A 7505-nucleotide genomic window follows, 5' to 3' on the forward strand; every position below is an offset into this window, starting at 1 on the left:
CCTGCTTTGACTTCTTACCCAGACTGTTCCATAATGTGTGTGCAGCACTTTTGTGATTAAAATCTATTTAAATTAGTTGTTTATTTCAGTGCAGACAGATTATTGACACTCAAACAATGGAGCTACTTTGTCTGTTACTTACAATTTTTTAGAAAATTAGAACATTTTTTCCTGCTTGTGTATCAATTTAGAGGAAAGGTCATCACCCAGCTTCTCAAGCTTCATACTCCAGTGATCATGAATGTCTAAAAAAAAAAAAAAATCTTTTCTGCATCTGGTATTGTTGAGATGTTTAACTCTGGACCAAAAAGGTGGATCTGCTCTGCCTAAAGCCGCTTTGAGCATCAAGGTCCTGAGCCGAGTCCAGTCCGGGCTTTTGTGGCCACGGCCAGCTCAGCTTTCAGGATGCCCGTGAGCTGCTTGTTCCACTCGTCTGATTTTGTATTGATTGTTGTCTAAACAAATTAATCTGTCATCTGTTGAGCTTTGTTCCACTTCTCAACAATCTCCTCTGATCTGTGTTCATTACAGCATTTTACCTGTGGTTTCCAACCTGTGCAGTTCAAACCTGAAGGATCCACATTTCACTTCACTTTTCTGTAGAAATTGATTTTCCGGTAAACTGATTAACACCTCCTGCCAACTAAATTAGTCAAACACGAACCTTATTTTATGCTACAAAATTTGTATTAAAAGCAACCCAAACACTTTGAGATTTGGATTTTAATAGTTTCAAAAATTATTCTTCAAGTTTTACTTGAACATTTTAGAGAAATCATGTTAAGTTCTAAATTTTTAAGGTTGGGGATTTCATTCCATGCATAATAAATACGAGTTTATTTTCCCCAATAATCACTAAAAGCAATCGCATGTGATATTTTATGCATTTAATAATGAATAAAAAGAGAAAAACATCAGTATTTACCGTATCTGAGTCGACAGGCTGGAACATGAAGTCTGGTGCTTGCTGGAACGCCATGTTCTTCTGCACAAACAGCTGCTGTTGAAACTCCTGCAGAACCTGCATGCGTTTCAAGGGAACAGACAAAAATATACATATATACTTATTTAAGGTTTATCACAAGCTTACAAATCAGCCCATGTCTAAACCTGCATAATTAACACTTAGTAAAGCCTTTAGGGTTCAGGCTTGCTCCCTATTTAGTTTAAATTTCTTGCCCACATTTATTTCTATTTAAAATTAACTTTGAAAAAAAAAAAGACCTCCAGCTGAATGAATTGTGGCCAGTGATCCGTGTAGCTTTGGGCCACATTTATAATTTTTTATTTTCCATTACTCTGTCAGTTTATTTCTGTTGTATTAAGTTATGTGATTTGCTTATAAAATGAACCCAAATCAGCTTTTTATTATTTTAAACAAGTCAAATAAAAGAAAACGCCAATAACAATTAAGAGAATGACCATAAAGCCGTTTCTGGTTACTATCAGCTGATCTGAATGCTGATGACCACGCTGGTGTTTGTGGTCACAGCCTGACATTAAAAACGTATCACAGGCTCGAGTTCACCGCCTGCCTATTTTCACACAGACTATTTTTAACTCTCCAGCTGCTGAAAGCTTAAAGAGACAGTTAACAAATTACATAACATATCACTGTAAGTAACACAGGTGAAGGTACAAACAGTTTTAATTCTAATTTCAGGTTTTTTCTAAAGCCAGCTAAAGCAGCCGGGGACTGGACCACAACCTGGACCACAAAGCTCTCTGCCCACCCGAGGGAGGACGAAGTACCTGTGTGGATATTTTAAGCTGAACTCATGGGGCACAGCTATTAGCTGTTCTGGAAAACAAAGAAACCTCCCCAGTACTGGTCCCAGGCTAGTAACTTTGGTCTTTTGAATTGTACTTAAGTTTGGCCCCTCATCAAGAACCAGTTGCCTTGGGGAGACCATACCAGGGGACAGCATAGCTTCTCCTCCTCAACTGCGATCATTCACAGAAAGGAAAGGAGCCAGTGTAGGTGGTTTGACTGGCATCTGAAATAGGAGGCCTCCAGAATGTCTCCTAGACGAGCTGGTAAGGGCAGACCAAACACACACTGGACACATTATGTATCTCGGCCGGCTCGCCGTGGTATCCCAGTATTCGCTGCCTGTCTGTTGTCAGACGCATTTGTGTGACCATAAATACCACTTAAGTGGGAAAAGGAACTTCTGGACATCTCTGCTTGGACTGCTGACTCAAGTGTCAAAAAATGATTTGATAGAGGAACTTGTATTGGAAAAAAGAGGAGCAGGGTATTGATCCCTGTTGATTTACCCGTCAGTCTACAGTCATACCTTTACCTATGACTAAAATCTGACACAAATGAGCATCTTCTGAAGGATGTCTGACCTCTGCCTTAGAAACACGATGAAGAGCTGAGTTATTTGGAAAGCTACTCGTTTACACCGAAAGGCACCAGAGTGGCGGCTCACTGTTCTCCAGGAAGAGCAGGAGTAGGTGGCTGGGGAGGGGGACGTCTGGGCATCATGACCGGACTCAGATAAGCAGCAGAAAATAGATGGAAGGAAATCAGGTTTAGTAATATCAGTTTTATATTCTTTAATCTTGTACACCGTATAAATGCCTAACATTTTAATCAGGCTTCCTGTAGAAACAAGATGCTGCTGCGTCTCTGCTCACATGGAGAGGCAGAGGTTGAGGTTGTGTGTGAGAAATATATTACTATGAATTACTAGGCTAACAATTACACCAAACTGCCAGGCTTGACACCATCTGAAAAGTAAAATGAGCATAAAATGAGCAGCTTACCCAAGCCAAGTTAAATAGTATCCCACAAGTAGCTCATTTTACTTTTGCTCCCCCAACTTATTTAATCAACCAGCCACAGTGTGGAGCTGACATTCCAATCAAGCTTAATCAAACAATTAAGCTCTCTCTTTCATAGATATAAATAACTGCTGCTAGCTATGACGTTTAAGGAGTGAATAGTGAACTTCTTTTAATGGTGTGTTTAATTAATTTTATTTAATAACTTGTGACCTTTGAGTCCCTTCCTTGCAAGAATTATGGCCAATGACGGAAATGTATGTATTACATTTAAGATTGGAAAACAATGTTAATGCCACAAACGTGAGTTGTCATATACATCTGTGAGTTAATCTGCACAACCGTGTGCACATGTGCTCTGTGCATGTACACACACAAAGAATTGACCTTCGTTCCTTAAATTTGTAGCATTGCCTCTGTGCTGACTGATGGTGCTCAGTGGCTTTTGCTTCTTGCTTTTAAATCAGATGTCACTCTCAACATAAACACAAGCTACAGCAGCCAAGCAGTCTTAGCTGAGGAAACAAAGATACATTTCCTCATTTAATGTAAAATATTGTGGTGATGTTATGTTATATTAGGCAGGCAGCTGCCCAAATAACACTGTGACAATCAAAAGTATATCTATTTTGAACGCCTCAGCTGGAAAAATTCAAAATGGTTTGTAAAGTTGGCCACAGGTCTGTATGTAAATGGGAGTTAAAACATTGCTTCATATTTGGATATGTATGATGTTAGTGTTTCTAAAATACTAAAAAATGTGTTTATTAACAAAGTAAACTAAAAATAGACATTATTAAATTTTATACTTTTAACTACTGAATTGAACATAATATGAAATAATGTGTTTCCACTGTGGGAATGATGGATCCAATGACAAATAACTTTCAGATTAGTAAAGCTATATTTTTAATCTTTCTAGTTTTCCATTTCTATTCAGATGATTTATATTTATATTTAAAAGGAACAGGATCATAACAAAATAACACCACTGCAAGTGTAACAAAAATATGTTGAAATCAAATGGTATGTTATTTGAAATCAATATGAAACAATGACACATGCATTTTATCCAATTTTTTTTATTTATTTAATTTTTCCCAATTGTCCAAATTAGTCTGTGATTTGCCTTATTGTCCAACAAATCATATTTATATACAAATATATGTGACTCTCAAATATGATTTAAATGGATCATTCCTCACTTGATGACGAATTATCCATTTAAATATTTGCAGAGTCCTAAACTTGATGCCAGTGAACTTATCAGCGGTTGGTTTTAAGAAAAAAAGCCCAAAAAATCCCCTATGAGCAAGCACTTGGCGACGGTGGGGAGGAAAAACTCCCTTTTAACAGGGAGAAACCTCCGACAGAACCAGGCTCAGGAAGGGGTGGCCATCTGTCGCTGCCGAGTGGGCTTAAAATGTTCACTGTCCATCCTCCTTCTGACAGGAACTTCCTACAGACCAGGTATGAAGGATGCCTGAGTGGACATACAAAACTCACAAGTTCCTGGCTCTCACGGCTCCTCTGCAGAGGGTTAGTCGAAGAAGGAGGGGCATCGCGAGGGGCGTCGGGGGACGGGGGACTGTGCCTCACTGCCCTCCCCTTCTCCAAGAAACCCGTCTTCAACCGAGCCGAGAGAGCCGGGAACTTGTGAGGTGTGCATGTCCTGGTGAGCCTCCACCGTTTTATGGGTGGGTGCAGCCTCGACTGTACAGAGACAGACCAGACCAGCTGCACCACACAGACACTTCAAACCTGATCTGTGGACAATAAACAGACACACACACACACACACACACACAAACACACACACACACACACACACACACACACACACACACACACACACACACACACACACACAGACAGACACACATATATACACACACACACACACACACACACACACACACACACACACACACAGACAGACATATACATACATACATCTTACTATTAAAAAAATAAATAAAGTTAGGGTTCCTAACAATTAGCAATACAAGACATAAATACACACATAAACATTACAAGACAAAAAAACAAGTCAAAGATATTTGCAACAAACAGACCTCAGTGCAAGAAAGTTACTTACCAGCAATACAAGACATAAATACACATTTAACAGCAATACCAGACATAAGTACACAAATAAACATTATAAAACATAAAAGCAAGTCAAAGATATTTGCAACAAACAGACCTCAGTGCAAGAAAGTTACTTAACAGCAATTGAAGACATACATACAGACATAAACATTATAAGACATAAAAACAAGTCAAAGATATTTGCAATAAACAGACCTCAGTGCAAGAAAGTTACTTACCAGCAATACAAGACATAAATACACACATAAACATTATAAAACATAAAAACAAGTCAAAGATATTTGCAACAAACAGACCTCAGTGCAAGAAAGATACTTAACAGCAATACAAGACATAAGTACAAATATAAACATTATAAGACATAAAAACAAGTCAAAGATATTTGCAATAAACAGACCTCAGTGCAAGAAAGTTACTTAACAGCAATTGAAGACATACATACACACATAAACATTATAAAACATAAAAGCAAGTCAAAGATATTTGCAATAAACAGACCTCAGTGCAAGAAAGTTACTTAACAGCAATTGAAGACATACGTACAAATATAAACATTATAAGACATAAAAACAGGTCAAAGATATTTGCAACAAACAGACCTCAGTACAAGAAAGTTACTTACCAGCAATACAAGACATGAGTACAAATATAAACATTATAAGACATAAAAACAGGTCAAAGATATTTGCAACAAACAGACCTCAGTACAAGAAAGTTACTTACCAGCAATACAAAACATAAATACACACATAAATATTATAAGACATAAAAACAGGTCAAAGATATTTGCAACAAACAGACCTCAGTGCAAGAAAGTTACTTAACAGCAATGCAACACATAAGTACAAATATAAACATTATAAGACATAAAAACAGGTCAAAGATATTTGCAACAAACAGACCTCAGTGCAAGAAAGTTACTTAACAGCAATTGAAGACATACATGCACACATAAACATTATAAAACATAAAAGCAAGTCAAAGATATTTGCAACAAACAGACCTCAGTGCAAGAAAGTTACTTACCAGCAATACAAGACATACATACACACATAAACATTATAAAACATAAAAGCAAGTCAAAGATATTTGCAACAAACAGACCTCAGTGCAAGAAAGTTACTTAACAGCAATTGAAGACATACATACACACATAAACATTATAAAACATAAAAGCAAGTCAAAGATATTTGCAATAAACAGACCTCAGTGCAAGAAAGTTACTTAACAGCAATTGAAGACATACGTACAAATATAAACATTATAAGACATAAAAACAGGTCAAAGATATTTGCAACAAACAGACCTCAGTACAAGAAAGTTACTTACCAGCAATACAAGACATACGTACAAATATAAACATTATAAGACATAAAAACAGGTCAAAGATATTTGCAACAAACAGACCTCAGTACAAGAAAGTTACTTACCAGCAATACAAGACATAAATACACACATAAACATTATAAAACATAAAAGCAAGTCAAAGATATTTGCAACAAACAGACCTCAGTGCAAGAAAGTTACTTAACAGCAATTGAAGACATACATACACACATAAACATTATAAAACATAAAAGCAAGTCAAAGATATTTGCAACAAACAGACCTCAGTGCAAGAAAGTTACTTAACAGCAATTGAAGACATACATACACACATAAACATTATAAAACATAAAAGCAAGTCAAAGATATTTGCAATAAACAGACCTCAGTGCAAGAAAGTTACTTAACAGCAATTGAAGACATACATACACACATAAACATTATAAAACATAAAAGCAAGTCAAAGATATTTGCAACAAACAGACCTCAGTACAAGAAAGTTACTTACCAGCAATACAAGACATGAGTACAAATATAAACATTATAAGACATAAAAACAGGTCAAAGATATTTGCAACAAACAGACCTCAGTACAAGAAAGTTACTTACCAGCAATACAAAACATAAATACACACATAAATATTATAAGACATAAAAACAGGTCAAAGATATTTGCAACAAACAGACCTCAGTGCAAGAAAGTTACTTAACAGCAATGCAACACATAAGTACAAATATAAACATTATAAGACATAAAAACAGGTCAAAGATATTTGCAACAAACAGACCTCAGTGCAAGAAAGTTACTTACCAGCAATACAAGACATACATACACACATAAACATTATAAAACATAAAAGCAAGTCAAAGATATTTGCAACAAACAGACCTCAGTGCAAGAAAGTTACTTACCAGCAATACAAGACATACATACAGACATAAACATTATAAGACATAAAAGCAAGTCAAAGATATTTGCAACAAACAGACCTCAGTGCAAGAAAGTTACTTAACAGCAATACAAGACATAAGTACAAATATAAACATTATAAGACATAAAAACAGGTCAAAGATATTTGCAACAAACAGACCTCAGTGCAAGAAAGTTACTTAACAGCAATTGAAGACATAAATACACACATAAACATTATAAAACATAAAAGCAAGTCAAAGATATTTGCAACAAACAGACCTCAGTGCAAGAAAGTTACTTAGCAGCAATCCAAGACATACATACACACATAATCATTACAAGACATAAAAACAGGTCAAAG

Source organism: Rhamphochromis longiceps, linkage group LG6, assembly GCF_057381845.1.
Source record: "Rhamphochromis longiceps isolate RC_006_pf linkage group LG6, R_longiceps_female_GT1.1, whole genome shotgun sequence".
Taxonomy (NCBI): Eukaryota; Metazoa; Chordata; class Actinopteri; order Cichliformes; family Cichlidae; genus Rhamphochromis; species Rhamphochromis longiceps.